Source organism: Suricata suricatta, chromosome 9, assembly GCF_006229205.1.
Source record: "Suricata suricatta isolate VVHF042 chromosome 9, meerkat_22Aug2017_6uvM2_HiC, whole genome shotgun sequence".
NCBI lineage: Eukaryota > Metazoa > Chordata > Mammalia > Carnivora > Herpestidae > Suricata > Suricata suricatta.
In genome coordinates this window covers 36,553,256-36,564,631 of record NC_043708.1, presented here as the reverse complement: position 1 = coordinate 36,564,631, position 11,376 = coordinate 36,553,256, and the positions used below count along the sequence as shown (strand labels likewise).

Here is an 11,376-nt window from a genome sequence, read left to right as displayed (position 1 = left end):
CATCCCTTGGGTAAATCCCTAGCAGTGCTATAACTGGGTCATAAGGGAGTTCTATGGATAGTTTTTTGAAGTTTTTAGTTCTTGAGGTTAAAATATAGATCATTTATTTGAGATATTTCTTCTTTACTCATATAACCATTTAAAGGTGTAAATTTACCACTAAACACAGCTTTATTTACATCCCACAAACTTTTATTTATTTGGCCTTCCATTTTCAATCCATTCAAAATATTTTTTACTTTTCCTTGTGACTTTTTTTTTATTCATGTGCTATTTAGAAGTGTGTTGTTTATTTTTTTTTAATTTGGCTTTGAGATATACAATAACGTGATTTATGGTTGTAGCCCATTTCTTTTCTTTTTTTTTGAAATTTTAAATATTTTTTTTACTTTATAAAGTTTCATATTTTTTAACATATGCAGTTATTTTCCATCATTTACAATACAGTAGTTACAATGACACTCCAAACAGAAAAGCAAAGTAAAAAATTAAAACACCAACTTCTGTTTCATGTACTTAGACTTATACAGAAATTAGAAGGTTAAGTAACAGCTAGTTAATCACCTAATTTCATAGCTATCTGAAGTGGCAGTCGTTATATAGCAGCTTATCTATGATACATTCAAGATAAATGATATAATTTATTACTTGTTCATAAGCTACAACACCACCTGCTTAATACCTTTCCTTAAATTCCACCTCTATACTACAATATGCTTGAGGTCCAGAAGTGTGTTGTTTAATTTCCAAGTATTTGTAGAGTTTTTATGTTCCTGTTATTGAGTTCTTGTTGAAATCCATTATAGTCAGAGAACATAAATTGTATGATTTTGTTGCTTTTGATTTGGTAATTTTTTTATGATATGGTTCTGCTTTAAGGCATAGTTTGAAGAAAATATAAGATACAGCCTATTTTGGTGACTGATCCATAGGATTAGAAAATACTATGTATTCTGTTGTTGGGTGGCAGTGTTTGTTACTGGTGTTAATTTTTTTATATACTTACTGACTTTCTATTGATTACTGAGAAAGGGTTTTGAAATCTCCAATTATAATTGTGCATTTGTTCATTTTCCCTTTCAGTTCTTTCAGTTTTTGCTTCATCTAGCTTGAAATTCTACTGGCATGTGCTATATATAAGCAAACACATTTAAGATTGTTGTGTCTTCTTGTGGGCTTGACCTTTTGATGGTATGCAATTCCCTTTTTACCCCTGGTAATTTTACTTGATCTGATACAATTTTTTTTTCTCAGAATATATCCACTCCAGTTTTCTATTAATTAGTGTATATATGCAATATCTCTTTGCACACTGTTACTTAAAAACCATTATTATGATAAAATATACATAACATAAAATTTAACGTTTTAACTAATTTTAAGGCGACAACTTACTAACATTGAGTACATTCACAGTGTTGTGTAGCAATCATCACCATGTATCTCCAAAACTTTTTCATCATTCCAAACAGAACTGTACCTATTAGGTATTAATTCCCCATTCTCCCATCCCCATAGCCACTGGTAACATCTTTTTTATTTTCTGTTTCTAAGAATTTGCGTTTTCTAGGTATTTCATATACGTGGGATTATACAATATTTGTGTCTGTCTTATTTCACTGAGAAAAATGATTTCAAAGCTCATGCAAGCTGCAGCATGTGTCAGAATTTCATTCCTTTTCTAAATTAAAAAACATAAAAGAAAAATTTAGAATTCCATTCCTTTTAGAGTTGAATAATATTCCATTATATGTATATACCAATTTTGTTTATTCGTCTGTTGTGAACATTTAGGTTGTTTCCAACCTATTGGCTATTATGAATAATGCTGCTATGGATATTGGTATTCAAGGATCTATCTGAATGATGCTTTCAGGTATATAATGAGAATTAGAATTGCTGTATCATATAGTAATTTTATATTCAGCTATATTTTATATTCACCAAGCTATTCTATTATGTAGTGGCCATACCATCTTATATTCCCACCAGCAATGCACAACGGTTCCAATTTCTCCAACTTGCTCACCAACACTTGTTATTTTCCTATTTTTTATAGTATTCTAATGGGTGTGAAGAAGTGATATCTTTTTGTGATTTTAATTTTGATTTACCTAATGGCTCGTAATGCCTAAATATTTCCATGTGCTCATTGGTCATCTGTATATATTCTTTGGGGGAAATGTCTTTTCAGGTACTTTATCCACTTAAAAAACTGAATTGTTGAGTGGCTTTAGTGGTTGTTGAGTTGTAGGAGTTCTTTATATATTCTAGATTTTAATCCCTTATCAGATATATGTTTTGCAAATATTGTCTCCCATTTTGAGGGTTGCCTTTTCACTCTCTTGATAATGTCCTTAACTGACAAAAGTTTAAAATTTTGATAAAGTCTAATTTATCTATTTTATTTTTGCTGCCTGTACTTTGGTGTCATGTTCAAACTATTGATATATCAAATGTTATTCATATTTTTCTCTAAATTGACATAATTTTAGTTCTTACATTGAGGTGTGTTATCTATTGTGAGTTAGTTTTTGTATATAGTGTAAGGTAAGGGTCCAGTTTCATTCTTTTGTATATGGATATCCAGTTTTCCAGCACTATATGTTGAAAACATTGTCCTTTCCCTGTTAATGATCTTGACAGTGTTGTCAAAAATCAATTGATCTTATAGCTGATAATTTATTTCTGGGTTCTGTTTTATTCTATTTGTGTATGATTGTATTCCCACACTGGTACCACACTGTTTTGATTATTGTAGCTTTGTAATAAGATCTAAAATCAAGAAGTGTGACTCTTCCAACTTTATTCTTCTTTTTCAAATTATTTAGGCTATATGGGATCTCTTGAAATTCCATCTGTATTTAAGTATAGATTTTTCTATTTATGCAAAATCATTGAGGTTTTGATAGGGATTACACTGATTCTGTAGGCTTTGGATAATATTATCATCTTAATAATATTAAATCTTTGAGTCCATGAATGTGAGTTATCTTTTCATTTATTTATATCTTCTTTAATGCATTACAGGCATATTTTATAGTTTGCATTGTATGAGTCTTTTCATTGCTATTTTAAATGAAATTATTTTCTTAATTTCCTCTTCAGATTTCTCATCATTAGTGTATAAAAATGCCACTGAGTTTTGCAAGTTGATTTTATATCTTACAATGTTTTGGAACGTGTTTAATAGCTCTAATATTTTTTTGTGGAATGTTTAGGGTTTCTCAGTATAAAATCATGTCATCTACAAACAGAAATCATTTTACTTCTTCCTTTCCATTTGTATTTTTTGCTTGTTTACTTGCCTCATTTCTCTGGCTAGAACTTAAATAGGAGTTGAATTGGAGAGAAACCATATTTGACACTATTAATAATGATAAAATTATATATGTTAGGCAATAAGCAAAGTATTTTATATTCATGTTCCTATTTACATTGCTTAAAAACATAGATTATTATCCCCATATTAGAGATAAGGAGAATGAAGCTGGAACTAAATAAGTTGTCTGAGATCACACATCTAGAAAATGACATACCTGGAGTTTGAATCAGATGTGGGTGACTTCAAAAACTATATATTGTCCTGTATATTTTGCCTTTATGTCAATTACACAAGCAGTGCCATTAATGCACTTTCCAAATTTATGTATTTTTCATTTGCTATGTAATATTTACTTAGGTATCATTTTTCCTCACTGATATATTTCAAAGGAAGATTTATCTAACCAAAATTTACAGTTTTGTGGCTATTTGAAATTTTAAATATTGGCTGTGTGGAAAAAGGCTGAATATAAAATCTTTAATTAGAGCAGATGAATGCTCTATTCTCCCAAAACTGTGATAAGAATCTATCAAGAGAAGTCAGGGGTGACTTTGGGAGTTTGCATCATAAATGACAAATCAGTTACGCAGAAAATCCAAAAGATTCTTTAGGTTCAACTTGTATCTTATCTGAATTACTAATTAAAACCAGACAGAGTGCTTATATTTGTGTGATGATGCATGAAAAATAAAGGTAAGTAATTTTGTATTTGTCTTTTGAGAGCAAATAAACCATTATAGGAAAAAGCACAGATTAGCATCCTTCTTGGCATATTTCCAAAAATTATCCTATATATATGAAAGAAATATAATTGCACACCATGTACAGAGCATTAGTCTGGCAAGATCAATCCTGTACCCTGGTGTATGACTGTGATTCAAATTTCCTTATTCTTTCCATACTTTTGTAGTCATTCTTTCATTTAACGTTCTTTTCTAAAATACTTGATTTTTGGTTTAACACTTTTTCAATACTTCCAAGAGATTATCAGCAGCAACAAAATCTCACTTCTGAAAGAAGTATTAACTAGTTGAAGAGTTAACTGATGAAAAAGGTGACAGCAGTAGTCATGGTCTTACTTATAGTGAGAGTTTTTAAAGGTTCAAAAAAAAATAAACAGTAGTAATCTTCTAGATTATATTTTCCTGATTATCACATATATGTATTTTTAATATTTCATATATATATTAATGCATATTTCATATATATGATATAGATTAAGGCTATAGTATGCTTCCCTGAATATCCTATGTAGAGACAGACCTTACAGTTAGAAGACTCTCTGTTAAGCACTAGGTGATAAAAATTTGCATGAGACTTGGAGCCTTCCAACTACATTTTAAGAGTTGATGAAACAGAATAGAACTAGCTCTCTAGGGACACCTGGGTGACTCAGTTGAGTGTCTGACCCTTGATTTTGGCCCAGAGTCATGGGGTTAAGCCCCAAGTCCGGCTCTGACAGAATAAAGCCTCCTTAAGATTCTCTCTCTTTCTCTTTCCCTATGCCATTTCCCCTGCTCACACAAGCTGTCTCTCTCTAAAAAATAAATAAAATAAAAATTATTAAAGCAAAGAACTAGCTCTGTAACATAAGGACCTGAATAATTCAGAATTCTGTAGAAAGAAAAATTGAAACACAGGACTTTTGCCCTGTATTGTGATATAGCTACAATAACAGAATAAAGACAGCTGAAGCTAAAGTCATCAAGCAGAATAAAGTAGTGGCACAAAGACGACAAGCTTAGAGAATTAAGAAAGTCAGCTACTTATTTGTTTATACATTTTAGTTAGTTAACATACAGTGCAATACTGATTTCACGAGTAGAATCCAGTGATTACTTATGTATAACACCCAGTGCTCATCAAAACAAGTGTCCTCTTTACTACCCATTTCCCATTTAGCCCATCTTTCACCCACATCCCTCTATCTACCTCAGTTTGTTCTCTATCATTAAGAGTATCTTGTGTTTGTTTCCCTCTCTCTTCTTTTTTCCTTCCTTCCTTCCCATATGTTCCTCTGTTTTTTTTTCTTAAGTTCCACATATGAGTGAAATCATATGGTATTTATCTTTCTCTGATTGACTTATTTAACTTGGTACAATTTATATTGGCTCCATCCACATTCTGGCAAATGTCAAGATTTTATTCTTTTTAATGGCTGAGTAATATTCCATTGTATATATATACCACATCTTATTTATCCATCCATCAATCAATGGGCATTTGGGCTCTCTCTAAGTTTGACTATTGTTGATAATGTTGCTATAAATATTTGAGTGCATGTACTCCTTTGAATTTGTATTTTTGTATCCTTTGGGTAAATACCTAATAGTATAATTTCTGGATTATAAGGTAGTTCTATTTTTTAGTATTTTGAGAAACCTCCATACTATTCCCAGAGTGGCTGCCCCAGTTTGCATTCCCACCAACAGTGCAAGAGGGGTCCCCTTTTTCCACATCCTCACCAATACCTGTTGTTTCTTGTGTTATTCATTCTAACAGGTGTGCGGTGGTATCTTATCGTGGTTTTGATTTGTATTTCCCTGGCTAAAGTCAACTTTTATAAGGGAGACAGGCTTTCATCAGCTTCCACTAAAGTGAGTGGTCCTTGTAAAGAACCTAAGGCCATGTTGGGATGAGGCCCTCACCTCATCCAATGCCAGCATTCAATGCCAAAAGTACCAGCCCAGCACTTGCCTACACAAAGGACTCTGTCTCGGAGTTCACTTCCATCTCTTCAGCCCTCATCCTGTATGATAATGAGGTGATTTCAGGGAGGATAATATGAATGCCCTCTTAAAGTTCCTGGTGTCAGGGTACCTGGGTGGCTCAGTCAGTTAAGCATTCGACTTTTGCTCAGGTCATGATCTCATGGTTTGCGAGTTCAATCTCTGCTTTGGGCTCTATGCTGACAGCTCAGAGACTGGAGCCTGCTTCAGATTCTGTCTCCTTCTCTCTCTGTTCCTCCCCCACTCACACTCTGTCTCTCTCTCAAAAATAATAAATAAACATTAAAATTTTTTAATTAAAAAATAATGTTCCTGGTATAAATGTTTACCCTTTCTGGCCAGGCTTGTCTGCAAAGTCCCTGGCCAATGTCAACATCATGAGCCTCACCTTCAACATTAGGGCTGGTGGCCCTGCCTCAGCAGCTGGCACTGCACCAGCAGGAGGTGCCGCTTCTTCTATCTCTGCTGCCCTAGCTAAGGAGAAGGAAGTGGATGCAAAAATAGAAGTGTATGAAGAGTATGATAATGACATGGCTTTGGTCTTTTTGACCACACCTCTTTTGTAACATGTTCAATAAAAAGATGAACTTTAAAAAAAAAGAAGTGGGATGGGTGGAGGGTGGAGACAGAACTTGTAATAGACATAAAAAGAAAATAAGTTCTTCAGATAAGAAATGAAGTAAACTATCTGCTAATAAAGAGTAGAAAATATTAGAGTTGCACTTAACAATGAAAATATGGATGTTTATATTAGGGTCACAGGTAGAAATTTTGATCTTTTGAGCAAAATTAGATAAATGTGAAACTTTTAGAAGGAACATCATGCGTCTGCAGTTTTTTCACCAGACCCATATTAGGAAGGGATTTGCAAATTTAAACTGTAATATGGAAAGGAGACAAAAGCTTTTGTCACAACCCAAGAAATGACTGGTAATAAACAGATAGTTGTAACATAAGTTATACCAACATAAATAAATGAATGCTGTGTTACTGAAAGCATTCAAGCAGAATTTAAGTGACTATATGTCAGAGGTGTGCTGTAGAGGGTGAAAACTAGAGTAAGTAGATGATTTCAAAGGTTCACTTTACTTTTTTAATGTTTATTTTGTTTTTGAGAGAGAGAGACAGAGAGAGAGTGAGTACAAGCAGGGAGCGGCAGCGAGAGAGACAGAGGATCTGAAACAACCTCTATGCTGCTGGCAGAAAGAGCTCACTGTGGGACTTGAACTCATGAGCTGTGAGATCATGACCTGAGCCGAAATCAAGAGTTCAATCCCTAACCAACTGGGCTACCCAGGCGCCCCTCTAAGATTCATTTTAAATCCAATACACTATTTTTTATTGTGTTAATTTCCTTTATTTATATTGCTTTTCCTGATTATATTCCTTTTAGTTGTAGAAATTTCATTGATTTCTCTTTGTTTTAAATATCAATTGTAAGATCTATCACTATATCTGTATCTACTACTGCATGTTATTTACTGCAGTAAAAAATATAACTTGGGAAATATAAAAATCTCCCTTCAGAAGATAACATCTCATTAAATATGCCACATTTGTCAAAAACTTCATGCTATTGTAATTGTTTTTATTACAGAATTAAAATATATTCTTTGTAGAAAATTTAGTACTCAAATGAAATATGAACCATCCTGTCATCTAAGGAGGGAAAACGTTTTCTTAGACTCATCTCCCTTCCTCTCCTTTGACTTTTTAAAACAGAGGATTAATAGTATAAGCTATATGGTCTGGAGCGCTGCTAGGGCCCAGTTTCTAGTGGTCAGAATCACTGTATATTAAAAAAGTTAAAAACAGGGGGCACCTGAGTGGCTCAGTTGGATAAACTTTGGACTTGATTTCTGCCTAGGTCATGATCTTCTGATTGTGGGATTGAGCCCCACACTGGGCTCTGCATGCTAAACATTGAGTCTGCTTGGGATTTTCTCTCTTCCTCTCTCTCTGCCCCTCCCCTGCCCATGCTTGCTCGCTCACACCCACCCTCTCCCTCTCCCTCTCTCTCTCTCTCTCTCTCTCAGAATAAATAAACATTTTAAAATAAATAAATAAAAAGTTAAACACAGGATGTGGCTTTTTTTTCCTCACACCTCCAAAAAGGAGACAGTAGTTGTAATTGAATCCAGGCATACAGGCTTTTTTTTTTTTTTAATAAAAACTAACATATACACCTCTCTCTTACTCTTCACCAGAATCTAGAAGGTCCTAAGATGCAGGTTGGACTTGGAACTATAAGGAAATAGAGGTTCAGTGGGCATTAGGTTTGGAACGAGATTTTAGATCTCTGTTCTGGGCAACAGCCCGTTGGGATTTGAGATTTAGTACCAGATAACAAATTTGTTCCCTGGAAGACGTGTGTAGGAGAATGGCTGAACTGTAAGTGAAAGTTAGTATTACTTGGTCACTTTTTATCACTAGCACCATACTCTTACTCTGATTTTTCACAGTTCTCTCTACCCAGAGATAATTACTAGAACACCTAATGCATAACCTTTCTGTCTTCCTTCTAAAATATGAGTCCAGGACGTCATTTTTTAATTAATCCTCCAAAGTGTATATATTTAATATTTATAATTTATCAGTTATTTTGTATCTTGTTAAATATATTTTATAACATAATTTTAAAAGTTTCTTTGCATGTATACCTAATTATTGGACACATGAGTGGCAAACATTGTTAGCCTTACCCAAAGGCTACTCACTCTCCTTTCTCTGACAGTTTAACCCTAATTTTGTTTGGGGTTGCTGGGTGTTTAGCCCCTAGGAAATGATTCAAGATCGTTCCAAGTTAATAATGAAAGTTCTGTCACATTTTCCAAGGTACTTACTTTTCCAACCTCCTTGCAGCTAAAATTTGCCATGTGACCACTTCTGGCAAACAGGAAGTAAGGACAAATCTGCTGAGATAAGGAGACTTCTGGGAAATATTGCCCTCACTCTGTGATGAATTGAAAGTTTCATTTACCATTTGCTTCTTTTTCTCCAGGCATGTTGCTTGAATCTGTGGTCCTAACTTTATGGCCAAGTGAAAATAAGACTGAGATAATGCTGTCAAATGGGGATGGCAGACAAGGATAGAAATAGCCTGGTTCCTCCATAAGATCGCAGAAACAAACTAGGAATAGACTATCTCCAGACTATGAATATGGTTTTCTGTGTCTTGCAGCTAAATATAAATGACAAGTTTTAAATATTTCCCTTTTATGAACAGAGAGCTTTGATGAACATTTACATACATAATCTATGATTATGTCTTCATGTTGAATTCCTAAAGATAAAACTATTAATTCATAGAAAATGCAAAACACTAAGGATTTTACTATATATTTACCAAGTACCCTCAAGACAGTAAAAAAAAATAAATGAGGATTCAAAAAACATTATAGAAACTATTTTAAAAATGAAATTTTTCCAAATAGAAAAGTTAATCTTCCTGAAAAAGAACCTCTATCTCTACAACTTCCTGGAAAGTCCAGCAAGATTCCAAAAGAAAACAGAGGGTCGATAAAGTCTGGTACATGTAATCAAATATGTATAATGTTGTAAACCGCGTCTTCAATCTCTAAACGCATACATACATAAAGAGATCATCTAACCTCTACACTTTTGGATACAAGGTAGAACTATCACGTGACGGTGCTGTTGTATTTTTTTTTTATTCCAGTGTAGTTAACATATAGTGTTATATTGGTTTCCATGCTCATCCTTGTAAGTGCACTCGTAATCCCCAGTGCCTATTTCTCCAACCTCCCATCTAATAACTCTTTTAAAGATGTTCTCTCTAGTTAGTAGTCTGGTTTTTTTTTTTTTTTTGGTTGTCTCATTTAATTGTTCATTTGTTTTGTTTCTTAAATTCCACATTTGAGTGAAATCATGTTATTCTTCTTTCTCTGAATGACTTGTTTTGCTCAGTATTATACCCTCTAGACTTACCTACCGTAGTTTTGTAAAAGGCAAGGTTTAATTTTTTATGGCTGAGTAAAGCCATATATATTGTACATACATACCACATCTTCTATATCCATTCATCTATCAAATTAGCGTTGCTTCCCTAATTTGGCTATTATAAATAATGCCAGTATAAGCATAGGAGTGGATACATCTTTTCAAATTAGTGTTTTCATTTGGGGGGGGTGGTAAATATCCAACAGTGGAATTATTGAATCATATGGTAATTCTGTTTTTAACTTTTTGAGAAATCTCCATACTGTTTTCCACAGTGGCTGCAACAGTATGCATTCCCCCCACCCCCAAAGTGTCTGGGAGTTCTTTTTTCTCCACAGCCTTGACAACACCTGTTGTTCTTGTGTTTTTGATTTTAGCCATTCTGCCAAGTATGAGGTGATGGCTTATTGTAGGTTTGTTTTCTCTTGTTTTTTAGAAAGAGAGCACGCATGAGCTGGGGAGAAGGGTAGAGGGAGGTGGAGAGAGAATCTCAAGCAGGCTCCGTGTCCAGTGCAGAGCCCAATATGGGGCTTCATCCCACAACCAGGGGATCATGATATGAGCTGAAATCAAGAGTTGGACACTCAACTGATTGAGCCACAAAGGTGCCCCTCATTGTAGTTTTGATTTGCATTTCCCTGATGATGAGTGATGTTGAGCATCTGCTCATGTGTCTTTTGGCCATCTGGATGTCTTCTTTGGAGAAATGTCTTTTCATGTCTTCTGCCCATTTTTTAATTGGATTGCTTTTTTTTTTTTGGTATTGAGGTGTATTAGTGCTTTATATATTTTGGATACTTACCCTTTATAAGATATGCCACTTGCAAATAGCTTCTCTCATTCAGTAGGTTGTCCTTTAGTTTTGTTGATTATTTCCTCTGCTGTGTAAAAGCTTTTAATTTTTACATAGTCTGAATAGTTTATTTTTGCTTTGGTTTCCCTTGCCTGAGGAGACATATCTAAAAAAAGTTTCTATTGTTGATATAAGAAAAATTACTGCCTGTGTTCTAGGATCTTTATGGCTTCAGGTCTCACAGTTAGATCTTTAATCCGTTAACGGTTTTTGTGTGTCCATGATATGAGAGTGGTCCAGTTTTATTATTTTTGATGCAATCTGTTGGGAATGGTTTTTATTAGTTTCTCATTCTGCTACTTCATCAGTAGTGAATAGAAATGCAGTAGATTTCTGTATATTGATTTTGTATCCTGCAACCTTACTGAATTCATTTATCAGTTCTAGTAGCTTTTTGGTGAAGTCTTTAGAGTTTTCTGTATTTAGTATGATGTCATCTGCAAATGGTAGAAGTTTTACTTCTTTCTTACCAATTTGGATGCCTTTTATTTCTTTTTGTTGTCTGATTG

General features: G+C 33.9%; 1 pseudogene; it reads left to right on the top strand.

Moving 5' to 3' along the window:
* Positions 1–5,960: 5,960 nt before the first annotated feature.
* On the top strand, positions 5,961–6,640 carry LOC115302187 (annotated as a pseudogene).
* Positions 6,641–11,376: the final 4,736 nt, after the last annotated feature.